The sequence below is a fragment of the Cnephaeus nilssonii genome (assembly GCF_951640355.1).
Source record: "Cnephaeus nilssonii genome assembly, chromosome: X".
Taxonomy (NCBI): domain Eukaryota; kingdom Metazoa; phylum Chordata; class Mammalia; order Chiroptera; family Vespertilionidae; genus Cnephaeus; species Cnephaeus nilssonii.
Window position 1 is genome coordinate 122,102,972 of NC_137071.1, and position 14,937 is coordinate 122,117,908.

Below are 14,937 nucleotides of genomic sequence, written 5' to 3' on the forward strand. Positions count from 1 at the left end.
ATGAGAGGTCCTAGCCCAGCTGGTGTGGCTCAGTGGTTGAGCAACAACTTGTGAACCAGGTCACAGTTCAATACTAGGTTAGGGCACATGCCTGGGTTGTGGGCTCGATCCCCACTAGGGGGCGTGCAGGAGGCAGCCGATCAATGATTCTCATCATTGATGTTTCTCTCTCTCTCTCCCTCTCCCTTCCTCTCTGAAATCAATAAAAATATATATTTAAAAAGGTGATAGGTCCTAGAGGATTTGGACAGAGCACCAACAGTGCCCTCACATGCTGCCAGAACACAAGCTTCTTAGGGAAAGGGATCTTTTTCACTCACTCGGGTCCACAGCGCCTATAAGAGTACAAGTGACATAGCAGGTGGTCCCTGAGTATTTGTTGAATTAAATGGAATTATCAAAGGAAAGAAGTATTTCCTTTATTGCTTGTTTTGTTCTTTGTCCCTTGCCACTAAAGGTCTTTCACACCCAAGACAATGAAAAGTTTTCCTGCAGTTTTTTTCTGATTTTTTTTTTTTTTTTTTTTTTTTTTTTTTTTTTTTTTTTTTAGAGAGGAAGGGAGAGAGAAACATTGATCAGCTAGTTACCTCCCCTGTGCGCCCTGATGGGGGATCAAACCCAAAACCTAGGTATGTGCCCTGACCTGGAAGTGTTTGGTGTATGGAGATAATACTCCAACCAACTGAGCCACCCAGCCAGGGCTCTAAATATGATTTATGGTTGTGTTTTCTTACATTAACTTTAATTCCCTTAGAGCCCTTTTCCCCTTAATGCTAACTGGTTTGTTGAGGTATAATTTGCATGCAGTGAAGTGTACAAATATTAAATTTATGGATTAATAAATTTTTACATATGTATATGCCCATATAACCAGAACCGAGATTAAGGCACAAAATATTTTCATCATTCCAGAAAGTACTCTTGGGCCCCTTTCCAATCAATTTCCCCCATAGAGGTAACCACTATTCTGACTTCTTATCACCATAGAATATGAAAATGAATTAAAAGTATCAAATTGAAGAACAAAATCATAAAAATCATTTATTATTTCAAGACAAACATAAAACAACTAGAGGCATGGTGCATAAAAATTCATGCACTGGGGTGGGGGGGGGGTCCCTCAGCCCAGCCTGCCCCCTCTCAGTCCTGGAGCCCTCAGGGGATGTCCCTGGGGAGCAGACCTAAACCGCAGTCTGGCCTCCCTCTGTGGGAGGCGACGGGGCTGATCAGGAGAAGGTGCCTCCCCCATCACACTACTGCTGGCCACTGCCAGCACTAGCAGCTGCAATGCTTGAGCCCCGGGCCTCGCAGCCACTGGAGCTCAAGGCTGCCTGAGCCCCGGGCCTTGCAGCTGCCAGGGCCCACGGCTGCCTGAGTCCCGGGCCTCTCAGCCACTGAGGCCCACGGATGCCTGAGTCCCGGGCCTCTCAGCCACTGGGGCCCACGGTTACCTGAGCCCCGGGCCCGGGCCTCTCAGCCACTGGGGCCCACGGCTGCCTGAGACCCGGGCCTCTCAGCCACTGGGGCCCACGGCTGCCTGAGCCCCGGGCCTCTCAGCCACTGGGGCCCACGGCTGCCTGAGCCCCGGGCCTCTCAGCCCCTGGGGCCCACGGCTGCCTGAGCCCCGGGCCTCTCAGCCACTGGGGCCCACGGCTGCCTGAGCCCCGGGCCTCTCAGCCACTGGGGCCCACGGCTGCCTGAGCCCCGGGCCTCTCAGCCACTGAGGTCCACGGCTGCCTGAGCCCCGGGCCTCTCAGCCACTGCGGCCCACGGTTACCTGAGCCCCGGGCCCGGGCCTCTCAGCCACTGGGGCCCACGGCTGCCTGAGCCCCGGGCCTCTCAGCCACTGGGGCCCACGGCTGCCTGAGCCCCGGGCCCTCAGCCACTGGGGCCCACGGCTGCCTGAGCCCCGGGCCTCTCAGCCACTGGGGCCCACGGCTGCCTGAGCCCCGGGCCTCTCAGCCACTGCGGCCCACGGTTACCTGAGCCCCGGGCCCGGGCCTCTCAGCCACTGGGGCCCACGGCTGCCTGAGCCCCGGGCCTCTCAGCCACTGGGGCCCACGGCTGCCTGAGCCCCGGGCCCTCAGCCACTGGGGCCCACGGCTGCCTGAGCCCCGGGCCTCTCAGCCTCAGGGGCCCACGGCTGCCTGAGCCCCGGGCCTCTCAGCCACTGGGGCCCACGGCTGCCTGAGCCCTGGGCCTCTCAGCCACTGGGGCCCACGGCTGCCTGAGCCCTGGGCCTCTAAGCCACTGGGGCCCACGGCTGCCTGAGCCCCGGGCCTCTCAGCCACTGGGGCCCACGGCTGCCTGAGCCCCGGGCCTCTCAGCCAATGGGGCCCACGGCTGCCTGAGTACCGGGCCTCTCAGCCACTGGGGCCCACGGCTGCCTGAGTACCGGGCCTCCCAGCCACTGGGGCCCACGGCTGCCTGAGCCCCGGGTGCGGGCCTCTCAGCCACTGGGGCCCACGGCTGCCTGAGCCCCGGGCCCGGGCCTCTTAACCACTGGGGCCCACGGCTGCCTGAGCCCCGGGCCTTGCAGCTGCCAGGACCCACGGCTGCCTGAGCCCCGGGCCTCTCAGCCACTGGGGCCCACGGCTGCCTGAGCCCCGGGCCTCTCAGCCACTGGGGCCCACCGCTGCCTGAACCCCGGGCCTCTCAGCCACTGGGGCCCACGGCTACCTGAGCCCCGAGCCTTGCAGCTGCCAGGGCCCACGGCTACCTGAGTCCCGGGCCTCTCAGCCACTGGGGCCCACGGCTGCCTGAACCCGGGGCCTCTCAGCCACTGGGGCCGAAGGCTGCCTGAGCCCCGGGCCTCTCACCCACTGGGGCCCACGGCTGCCTGAGCGCCGAGCCTCTCAGCCACTGGGGCCCACGGCTGCCTATGCCCCGGGCCTCGCAGCCACTGGGGCCCACGACTGTCTGAACCCGGGGCCTCTCAGCCACTGAGGCCCACGGCTGCCTGAGCACCGGGCCTCTCCGCCACTGGGGCCCACGGCTGCCTGAACCCGGGGCCTCGCAGCCACTGGGGCCGAAGGCTGCCTGAGCCCCGGGCCTAAGCCTCTCAGCCACTGGGGCCCATGGCTGCCTGAGCCCCGGGCCTCGCAGCCACTGGGGCCCACGACTGTCTGAACCCGGGGCCTCTCAGCCACTGGGGCCGAAGGCTGCCTGAGCCCCGGGCCTCTCAGCCACTGGGGCCCACGGCTGCCTGAGCCCCGGGCCTCTCAGCCACTGAGGCCCACGGCTGCCTGAGCCCCGGGCCTGCGCCTCTCAGCCACTGGGGCCCACGGCTGCCTGAGCCCCGGGCCTTCGCCTCTCAGCCACTGGGGCCCACGGCTGCCTGAGCGCCGGGCCTCTCAGCCACTGGGGCCCACGGCTGCCTATGCCCCGGGCCTCGCAGCCACTGGGGCCCACGACTGCCTGAGCCCCGGGCCTAAGCCTCTCAGCCACTGCGGCCCATGGCTGCCTGAGCCCCGGGCCTCGCAGCCACTGGGGCCCACGACTGTCTGAACCCGGGGCCTCTCAGCCACTGGGGCCGAAGGCTGCCTGAGCCCCGGGCCCGGGCCTCTCAGCCACTGGGGCCCACGGCTGCCTGAGCCCCGGGCCTCTCAGCCACTGGGGCCCACGGCTGCCTGAGCCCCGGGCCTCTCAGCCACTGGGGCCCACGGCTGCCTGAGCGCCGGGCCTCTCAGCCACTGGGGCCCACGGCTGCCTATGCCCCGGGCCTCGCAGCCACTGGGGCCCACGACTGCCTGAGCCCCGGGCCTAAGCCTCTCAGCCACTGGGGCCCATGGCTGCCTGAGCCCCGGGCCTCGCAGCCACTGGGGCCGAAGGCTGCCTGAGCCCCGGGCCCGGGCCTCTCAGCCACTGGGGCCCACGGCTGCCTGAGCCCCGGGCCTCTCAGCCACTGGGGCCCACGGCTGCCTGAGCCCTGGGCCTCTCAGCCACTGGGGCCCACGGCTGCCTGAGCCCCGGGCCTCGTAGCCACTGGGGCCCACGACTGCCTGAGCCCCGGGCCTAAGCCTCTCAGCCACTGGGGCCCATGGCTGCCTGAGCCCCGGGCCTCGCAGCCACTGAGGCCCACGACTGTGTGAACCCGGGGCCTCTCCGCCACTGGGGCCCACGGCTGCCTGAGCCCTGGGCCTCTCAGCCACTGGGGCCCACGGCTGCCTGAGCCCCGGGCCTAAGCCTCTCAGCCACTGGGGCCCACGGCTGCCTGAGCCTCGGGCCTGGGCCTCTCAGCCACTGGGGCCCACGGCTGCCTGAGCCCCAGGCCTCCCAGCCACTGGGGCCCACGGCTGCCTGAGCCCCGTGCCTCTCAGCCACTGGGGCCCACGGCTGCCTGAGCCCCGTGCCTCTCAGCCACTGGGGCCCACGGCTGCCTGAGCCCCGTGCCTCTCAGCCACTGGGGCCCACGGCTGCCTGAGCCCCGGGCATCTCAGCCACTGGGGCCCACGGCTGCCTGAGCCCCGGGGCTCTCAGCCACTGGGGCCCACGGCTGCCTGAGCCCCGAGCCTCTCAGCCACTGGGGCCCACGGCTGCCTGGGCACCGGGCCTCTCAGCCACTGGGGCCCGCGGCTGCCTGAGCCCCAGGCCTGGGCCTCTCAGCCACTGGGGCCCACGGCTGCCTGAGCCCCGGGCCTGGGCCTCTCAGCCACTGGGGCCCACGTCTGCCTGAGCCCCGGGCCTCTCAGCCACTGGGGCCCACGGCTGCCTGAGCCCCGGGCCTCTCAGCCACTGGGGCCCACGGCTGCCTGAGCCCCGGGCCCTCAGCCACTGGGGCCCACGGCTGCCTGAGCCTCGGGCCTCTCAGCCACAGGGGCCCACGGCTGCCTGAGCCCCGGGCCTCTCAGCCACTGGGGCCCACGGCTGCCTGAGCCCCGGGCCTCTCAGCCACTGGGGCCCACGGCTGCCTGAGCCCCGGGCCTCTCAGCCACTGGGGCCCACGGCTGCCTGAGCCCCGGGCCTCTCAGCCACTGGGGCCCACGGCTGCCTGAGCCCCGGGCCTCTCAGCCACTGGGGCCCACGGCTGCGTGAGCCCCGGGCCTCTCAGCCACTGGGGCCCACGGCTGCCTGAGCCCCGGGCCTCTCAGCCACTGAGGCCCACGGCTGCCTGAGCCCCGGGCCTGCGCCTCTCAGCCACTGGGGCCCACGGCTGCCTGAGCCCCGGGGCTGCGCCTCTCAGCCACTGGGGCCCACGGCTGCCTGAGCCCCGGGCCTCTCACCCACTGGGGCCCACGGCTGCCTGAGCGCCGAGCCTCTCAGCCATTGGGGCCCACGGCTGCCTATGCCCCGGGCCTCGCAGCCACTGGGGCCCACGACTGTCTGAACCCGGGGCCTCTCAGCCACTGGGGCCCACGGCTGCCTGAGCACCGGGCCTCTCCGCCACTGGGGCCCACGGCTGCCTGAACCCGGGGCCTCGCAGCCACTGGGGCCGAAGGCTGCCTGAGCCCCGGGCCTAAGCCTCTCAGCCACTGGGGCCCATGGCTGCCTGAGCCCGGGCCTCGCAGCCACTGGGGCCCACGACTGTCTGAGCCCCGTGCCTCTCAGCCACTGGGGCCGAAGGCTGCCTGAGCCCCGGGCCTCTCAGCCACTGGGGCCCACGGCTGCCTGAGCCCTGGGCCTCTCAGCCACTGGGGCCCACGGCTGCCTGAGCCCCGGGCCTCTCAGCCACTGGGGCCCACGGCTGCCTGAGCCCCGGGCCTCTCAGCCACTGGGGCCCACGGCTGCCTGAGTCCCGGGACTCTCAGCTACTGGGGCCCACGGCCGCCTGAGCCCCGGACCCGGGCCTCTCAGCCACTGGGGCCCACGGCTGCCTGAGCCCCGGGCCTCTCAGCCACTGGGGCCCACGGCTACCTGAGCCCCGAGCCTTGCAGCTGCCAGGGCCCACGGCTACCTGAGTCCCGGGCCTCTCAGCCACTGGGGCCCACGGCTGCCTGAACCCGGGGCCTCTCAGCCACTGGGGCCGAAGGCTGCCTGAGCCCCGGGCAAGGGCCTCTCAGCCACTGGGGCCCACGGCTGCCTGAGCCCCGGGCCTCTCAGCCACTGGGGCCCACGGCTGCCTGAGCCCCGGGCCTCTCAGCCATGGGGCCCACGGCCGCCTGAGCCCCGGACCCGGGCCTCTCAGCCACTGGGGCCCACGGCTGCCTGAGCCCCGGGCCTCTCAGCCACTGAGGCCCACGGCTGCCTGAGCCCCGGGCCTGCGCCTCTCAGCCACTGGGGCCCACGGCTGCCTGAGAACCGGGCCTTCGCCTCTCAGCCACTGGGGCCCACGGCTGCCTGAGCGCCGGGCCTCTCAGCCACTGGGGCCCACGGCTGCCTGAGCCCCGGGCCTCTCAGCCACTGGGGCCCACGGCTGCCTGAGCCCCGGGCCTCTCAGCCACTGGGGCCCACGGCTGCCTGAGCCCCGGGCCTCGCAGCCACTGGGGCCCACGACTGCCTGAGCCCCGGGCCTAAGCCTCTCAGCCACTGGGGCCCATGGCTGCCTGAGCCCCGGGCCTCGCAGCCACTGAGGCCCACGACTGTGTGAACCCGGGGCCTCTCCGCCACTGGGGCCCACGGCTGCCTGAGTCCCGGGCCTCTCAGCCACTGGGGCCCACGACTGCCTGAGCCCCGGGCCCTCAGCCACTGGGGCCCACGGCTGCCTGAGCCTCGTGCCTGGGCCTCTCAGCCACTGGGGCCCACGGCTGCCTGAGCCCCAGGCCTCCCAGCCACTGGGGCCCACGGCTGCCTGAGCCCCGGGACTCTCAGCCACTGGGGCCCACGGCTGCCTGAACCCCGGGCCTCTCTGCCACTGGGGCCCACGGCTGCCTGAGCCCCGGGTGCGGGCCTCTCAGCCACTGGGGCCCACGGCTGCCTGAGCCCCGGGCCCGGGCCTCTTAACCACTGGGGCCCACGGCTGCCTGAGCCCCGGGCCTTGCAGCTGCCAGGACCCACGGCTGCCTGAGCCCCGGGCCTCTCAGCCACTGGGGCCCACGGCTGCCTGAGCCCCGGGCCTCTCAGCCACTGGGGCCCACCGCTGCCTGAACCCCGGGCCTCTCAGCCACTGGGGCCGAAGGCTGCCTGAGCCCCGGGCAAGGGCCTCTCAGCCACTGGGGCCCACGGCTGCCTGAGCCCCGGGCCTCTCAGCCACTGGGGCCCACGGCTGCCTGAGCCCCGGGCCTCTCAGCCACTGGGGCCCACGGCCGCCTGAGCCCCGGACCCGGGCCTCTCAGCCACTGGGGCCCACGGCTGCCTGAGCCCCGGGCCTCTCAGCCACTGAGGCCCACGGCTGCCTGAGCCCCGGGCCTGCGCCTCTCAGCCACTGGGGCCCACGGCTGCCTGAGCCCCGGGCCTGCGCCTCTCAGCCACTGGGGCCCACGGCTGCCTGAGCCCCGGGCCTCTCAGCCACTGGGGCCCACGGCTGCCTGAGCGCCGGGCCTCTCAGCCACTGGGGCCCACGGCTGCCTATGCCCCGGGCCTCGCAGCCACTGGGGCCCACGACTGCCTGAGCCCCGGGCCTAAGCCTCTCAGCCACTGGGGCCCATGGCTGCCTGAGCCCCGGGCCTCGCAGCCACTGGGGCCCACGACTGTCTGAACCCGGGGCCTCTCAGCCACTGGGGCCGAAGGCTGCCTGAGCCCCGGGCCCGGGCCTCTCAGCCACTGGGGCCCACGGCTGCCTGAGCCCCGGGCCTCTCAGCCACGGGGGCCCACGGCTGCCTGAGCCCCGGGCCTCTCAGCCACTGGGGCCCACGGCTGCCTGAGCGCCGGGCCTCTCAGCCACTGGGGCCCACGGCTGCCTATGCCCCGGGCCTCGCAGCCACTGGGGCCCACGACTGCCTGAGCCCCGGGCCTAAGCCTCTCAGCCACTGGGGCCCATGGCTGCCTGAGCCCCGGGCCTCGCAGCCACTGGGGCCCACGACTGTCTGAACCCGGGGCCTCTCAGCCACTGGGGCCGAAGGCTGCCTGAGCCCCGGGCCCGGGCCTCTCAGCCACTGGGGCCCACGGCTGCCTGAGCCCCGGGCCTCTCAGCCACTGGGGCCCACGGCTGCCTGAGCCCCGGGCCTCTCAGCCACTGGGGCCCACGGCTGCCTGAGCGCCGGGCCTCTCAGCCACTGGGGCCCACGGCTGCCTATGCCCCGGGCCTCGCAGCCACTGGGGCCCACGACTGCCTGAGCCCCGGGCCTAAGCCTCTCAGCCACTGGGGCCCATGGCTGCCTGAGCCCCGGGCCTCGCAGCCACTGAGGCCCACGACTGTGTGAACCCGGGGCCTCTCCGCCACTGGGGCCCACGGCTGCCTGAACCCGGGGCCTCTCAGCCACTGGGGCCCACGGCTGCCTGAGCCCCGGGCCTAAGCCTCTCAGCCACTGGGGCCCACGGCTGCCTGAGCCTCGGGCCTGGGCCTCTCAGCCACTGGGGCCCACGGCTGCCTGAGCCCCAGGCCTCCCAGCCACTGGGGCCCACGGCTGCCTGAGCCCCGTGCCTCTCAGCCACTGGGGCCCACGGCTGCCTGAGCCCCGTGCCTCTCAGCCACTGGGGCCCACGGCTGCCTGAGCCCCGTGCCTCTCAGCCACTGGGGCCCACGGCTGCCTGAGCCCCGGGCCTCTCAGCCACTGGGGCCCACGGCTGCCTGAGCCCCGGGCCTCTCAGCCACTGGGGCCCACGGCTGCCTGAGCCCCGGGCCTCTCAGCCACTGGGGCCCACGGCTGCCTGGGCACCGGGCCTCTCAGCCACTGGGGCCCGCGGCTGCCTGAGCCCCAGGCCTGGGCCTCTCAGCCACTGGGGCCCACGGCTGCCTGAGCCCCGGGCCTGGGCCTCTCAGCCACTGGGGCCCACGGCTGCCTGAGCCCCGGGCCTCTCAGCCACTGGGGCCCACGGCTGCCTGAGCCCCGGGCCTCTCAGCCACTGGGGCCCACGGCTGCCTGAGCCCCGGGCCTCTCAGCCACTGGGGCCCACGGCTGCCTGAGCCCCGGGCCTCTCAGGCACTGGGGCCCACGGCTGCCTGGGCACCGGGCCTCTCAGCCACTGGGGCCCGCGGCAGCCTGAGCCCCAGGCCTGGGCCTCTCAGCCACTGGGGCCCACGGCTGCCTGAGCCCCGGGCCTGGGCCTCTCAGCCACTGGGGCCCACGGCTGCCTGAGCCCCGGGCCTCTCAGCCACTGGGGCCCACGGCTGCCTGAGCCCCGGGCCTCTCAGCCACTGGGGCCCACGGCTGCCTGAGCCCCGGGCCTCTCAGCCACTGGGGCCCACGGCTGCCTGAGCCCCGGGCCTCTCAGCCACTGGGGCCCACGGCTGCCTGAGCCCCGGGCCTCTCAGCCACTGGGGCCCACGTTTGCCTGAGCCCCGGGCCTCTCAGCCACTGGGGCCCACGGCTGCCTGAGCCCCGGGCCTCGCAGCCACTGGGGCCCACGACTGCCTGAGCCCCGGGCCTAAGCCTCTCAGCCACTGGGGCCCATGGCTGCCTGAGCCCCGGGCCTCGCAGCCACTGAGGCCCACGACTGTGTGAACCCGGGGCCTCTCCGCCACTGGGGCCCACGGCTGCCTGAGTCCCGGGCCTCTCAGCCACTGGGGCCCACGACTGCCTGAGCCCCGGGCCCTCAGCCACTGGGGCCCACGGCTGCCTGAGCCTCGTGCCTGGGCCTCTCAGCCACTGGGGCCCACGGCTGCCTGAGCCCCAGGCCTCCCAGCCACTGGGGCCCACGGCTGCCTGAGCCCCGGGACTCTCAGCCACTGGGGCCCACGGCTGCCTGAACCCCGGGCCTCTCTGCCACTGGGGCCCACGGCTGCCTGAGCCCCGGGTGCGGGCCTCTCAGCCACTGGGGCCCACGGCTGCCTGAGCCCCGGGCCCGGGCCTCTTAACCACTGGGGCCCACGGCTGCCTGAGCCCCGGGCCTTGCAGCTGCCAGGACCCACGGCTGCCTGAGCCCCGGGCCTCTCAGCCACTGGGGCCCACGGCTGCCTGAGCCCCGGGCCTCTCAGCCACTGGGGCCCACCGCTGCCTGAACCCCGGGCCTCTCAGCCACTGGGGCCGAAGGCTGCCTGAGCCCCGGGCAAGGGCCTCTCAGCCACTGGGGCCCACGGCTGCCTGAGCCCCGGGCCTCTCAGCCACTGGGGCCCACGGCTGCCTGAGCCCCGGGCCTCTCAGCCACTGGGGCCCACGGCCGCCTGAGCCCCGGACCCGGGCCTCTCAGCCACTGGGGCCCACGGCTGCCTGAGCCCCGGGCCTCACAGCCACTGAGGCCCACGGCTGCCTGAGCCCCGGGCCTCCGCCTCTCAGCCACTGGGGCCCACGGCTGCCTGAGCCCCGGGCCTGCGCCTCTCAGCCACTGGGGCCCACGGCTGCCTGAGCCCCGGGCCTCTCAGCCACTGGGGCCCACGGCTGCCTGAGCGCCGGGCCTCTCAGCCACTGGGGCCCACGGCTGCCTATGCCCCGGGCCTCGCAGCCACTGGGGCCCACGACTGCCTGAGCCCCGGGCCTAAGCCTCTCAGCCACTGGGGCCCATGGCTGCCTGAGCCCCGGGCCTCGCAGCCACTGGGGCCCACGACTGTCTGAACCCGGGGCCTCTCAGCCACTGGGGCCGAAGGCTGCCTGAGCCCCGGGCCCGGGCTTCTCAGCCACTGGGGCCCACGGCTGCCTGAGCCCCGGGCCTCTCAGCCACTGGGGCCCACGGCTGCCTGAGCCCCGGGCCTCTCAGCCACTGGGGCCCACGGCTGCCTGAGCGCCGGGCCTCTCAGCCACTGGGGCCCACGGCTGCCTATTCCCCGGGCCTCGCAGCCACTGGGGCCCACGACTGCCTGAGCCCCGGGCCTAAGCCTCTCAGCCACTGGGGCCCATGGCTGTCTGAGCCCCGGGCCTCGCAGCCACTGGGGCCCACGACTGTCTGAACCCGGGGCCTCTCAGCCACTGGGGCCGAAGGCTGCCTGAGCCCCGGGCCCGGGCCTCTCAGCCACTGGGGCCCACGGCTGCCTGAGCCCCGGGCCTCTCAGCCACTGGGGCCCACGGCTGCCTGAGCCCTGGGCCTCTCAGCCACTGGGGCCCACGGCTGCCTGAGCCCCGGGCCTCGTAGCCACTGGGGCCCACGACTGCCTGAGCCCCGGGCCTAAGCCTCTCAGCCACTGGGGCCCATGGCTGCCTGAGCCCCGGGCCTCGCAGCCACTGAGGCCCACGACTGTGTGAACCCGGGGCCTCTCCGCCACTGGGGCCCACGGCTGCCTGAGCCCCGGGCCTCTCAGCCACTGGGGCCCACGGCTGCCTGAGCCCCGGGCCTGCGCCTCTCAGCCACTGGGGCCCACGGCTGCCTGAGCCCCGGGCCTCTCAGCCACTGGGGCCCACGGCTGCCTGAGCCCCGGGTGCGGGCCTCTCAGCCACTGGGGCCCACGGCTGCCTGAGCCCCGGGCCCGGGCCTCTTAACCACTGGGGCCCACGGCTGCCTGAGCCCCGGGCCTTGCAGCTGCCAGGACCCACGGCTGCCTGAGCCCCGGGCCTCTCAGCCACTGGGGCCCACAGCTGCCTGAGCCCCGGGCCTCTCAGCCACTGGGGCCCACCGCTGCCTGAACCCCGGGCCTCTCAGCCACTGGGGCCGAAGGCTGCCTGAGCCCCGGGCAAGGGCCTCTCAGCCACTGGGGCCCACGGCTGCCTGAGCCCCGGGCCTCGCAGCCACTGGGGCCCACGACTGCCTGAGCCCCGGGCCTAAGCCTCTCAGCCACTGGGGCCCATGGCTGCCTGAGCCCCGGGCCTCGCAGCCACTGAGGCCCACGACTGTGTGAACCCGGGGCCTCTCCGCCACTGGGGCCCACGGCTGCCTGAACCCGGGGCCTCTCAGCCACTGGGGCCCACGGCTGCCTGAGCCCCGGGCCTAAGCCTCTCAGCCACTGGGGCCCACGGCTGCCTGAGCCTCGGGCCTGGGCCTCTCAGCCACTGGGGCCCACGGCTGCCTGAGCCCGAGGCCTCCCAGCCACTGGGGCCCACGGCTGCCTGAGCCCCGTGCCTCTCAGCCACTGGGGCCCACGGCTGCCTGAGCCCCGTGCCTCTCAGCCACTGGGGCCCACGGCTGCCTGAGCCCCGTGCCTCTCAGCCACTGGGGCCCACGGCTGCCTGAGCCCCGGGCCTCTCAGCCACTGGGGCCCACGGCTGCCTGAGCCCCGGGCCTCTCAGCCACTGGGTCCCACGGCTGCCTGAGCCCCGGGCCTCTCAGCCACTGGGGCCCACGGCTGCCTGGGCACCGGGCCTCTCAGCCACTGGGGCCCGCGGCTGCCTGAGCCCCAGGCCTGGGCCTCTCAGCCACTGGGGCCCACGGCTGCCTGAGCCCCGGGCCTGGGCCTCTCAGCCACTGGGGCCCACGGCTGCCTGAGCCCCGGGCCTCTCAGCCACTGGGGCCCACGGCTGCCTGAGCCCCGGGCCTCTCAGCCACTGGGGCCCACGGCTGCCTGAGCCCCGGGCCTCTCAGCCACTGGGGCCCACGGCTGCCTGAGCCCCGGGCCTCTCAGGCACTGGGGCCCACGGCTGCCTGGGCACCGGGCCTCTCAGCCACTGGGGCCCGCGGCAGCCTGAGCCCCAGGCCTGGGCCTCTCAGCCACTGGGGCCCACGGCTGCCTGAGCCCCGGGCCTGGGCCTCTCAGCCACTGGGGCCCACGGCTGCCTGAGCCCCGGGCCTCTCAGCCACTGGGGCCCACGGCTGCCTGAGCCCCGGGCCTCTCAGCCACTGGGGCCCACGGCTGCCTGAGCCCCGGGCCTCTCAGCCACTGGGGCCCACGGCTGCCTGAGCCCCGGGCCTCTCAGCCACTGGGGCCCACGGCTGCCTGAGCCCCGGGCCTCTCAGCCACTGGGGCCCACGGCTGCCTGAGCCCCGGGCCTCTCAGCCACTGGGGCCCACGGCTGCCTGAGCCCCGGGCCTCGCAGCCACTGGGGCCCACGACTGCCTGAGCCCCGGGCCTAAGCCTCTCAGCCACTGGGGCCCATGGCTGCCTGAGCCCCGGGCCTCGCAGCCACTGAGGCCCACGACTGTGTGAACCCGGGGCCTCTCCGCCACTGGGGCCCACGGCTGCCTGAGTCCCGGGCCTCTCAGCCACTGGGGCCCACGACTGCCTGAGCCCCGGGCCCTCAGCCACTGGGGCCCACGGCTGCCTGAGCCTCGTGCCTGGGCCTCTCAGCCACTGGGGCCCACGGCTGCCTGAGCCCCAGGCCTCCCAGCCACTGGGGCCCACGGCTGCCTGAGCCCCGGGACTCTCAGCCACTGGGGCCCACGGCTGCCTGAACCCCGGGCCTCTCTGCCACTGGGGCCCACGGCTGCCTGAGCCCCGGGTGCGGGCCTCTCAGCCACTGGGGCCCACGGCTGCCTGAGCCCCGGGCCCGGGCCTCTTAACCACTGGGGCCCACGGCTGCCTGAGCCCCGGGCCTTGCAGCTGCCAGGACCCACGGCTGCCTGAGCCCCGGGCCTCTCAGCCACTGGGGCCCACGGCTGCCTGAGCCCCGGGCCTCTCAGCCACTGGGGCCCACCGCTGCCTGAACCCCGGGCCTCTCAGCCACTGGGGCCGAAGGCTGCCTGAGCCCCGGGCAAGGGCCTCTCAGCCACTGGGGCCCACGGCTGCCTGAGCCCCGGGCCTCTCAGCCACTGGGGCCCACGGCTGCCTGAGCCCCGGGCCTCTCAGCCACTGGGGCCCACGGCCGCCTGAGCCCCGGACCCGGGCCTCTCAGCCACTGGGGCCCACGGCTGCCTGAGCCCCGGGCCTCTCAGCCACTGAGGCCCACGGCTGCCTGAGCCCCGGGCCTGCGCCTCTCAGCCACTGGGGCCCACGGCTGCCTGAGCCCCGGGCCTGCGCCTCTCAGCCACTGGGGCCCACGGCTGCCTGAGCCCCGGGCCTCTCAGCCACTGGGGCCCACGGCTGCCTGAGCGCCGGGCCTCTCAGCCACTGGGGCCCACGGCTGCCTATGCCCCGGGCCTCGCAGCCACTGGGGCCCACGACTGCCTGAGCCCCGGGCCTAAGCCTCTCAGCCACTGGGGCCCATGGCTGCCTGAGCCCCGGGCCTCGCAGCCACTGGGGCCCACGACTGTCTGAACCCGGGGCCTCTCAGCCACTGGGGCCGAAGGCTGCCTGAGCCCCGGGCCCGGGCCTCTCAGCCACTGGGGCCCACGGCTGCCTGAGCCCCGGGCCTCTCAGCCACTGGGGCCCACGGCTGCCTGAGCCCCGGGCCTCTCAGCCACTGGGGCCCACGGCTGCCTGAGCGCCGGGCCTCTCAGCCACTGGGGCCCACGGCTGCCTATGCCCCGGGCCTCGCAGCCACTGGGGCCCACGACTGCCTGAGCCCCGGGCCTAAGCCTCTCAGCCACTGGGGCCCATGGCTGTCTGAGCCCCGGGCCTCGCAGCCACTGGGGCCCACGACTGTCTGAACCCGGGGCCTCTCAGCCACTGGGGCCGAAGGCTGCCTGAGCCCCGGGCCCGGGCCTCTCAGCCACTGGGGCCCACGGCTGCCTGAGCCCCGGGCTTCTCAGCCACTGGGGCCCACGGCTGCCTGAGCCCCGGGCCTCGTAGCCACTGGGGCCCACGACTGCCTGAGCCCCGGGCCTAAGCCTCTCAGCCACTGGGGCCCATGGCTGCCTGAGCCCCGGGCCTCGCAGCCACTGAGGCCCACGACTGTGTGAACCCGGGGCCTCTCCGCCACTGGGGCCCACGGCTGCCTGAGCCCCGGGCCTCTCAGCCACTGGGGCCCACGGCTGCCTGAGCCCCGGGCCTGCGCCTCTCAGCCACTGGGGCCCACGGCTGCCTGAGCCCCGGGCCTCTCAGCCACTGGGGCCCACGGCTGCCTGAGCCCCGGGTGCGGGCCTCTCAGCCACTGGGGCCCACGGCAGCCTGAGCCCCGGGCCCGGGCCTCTTAACCACTGGGGCCCACGGCTGCCTGAGCCCTGGGCCTTGCAGCTGCCAGGACCCACGGCTGCCTGAGCCCCGGGCCTCTCAGCCACTGGGGC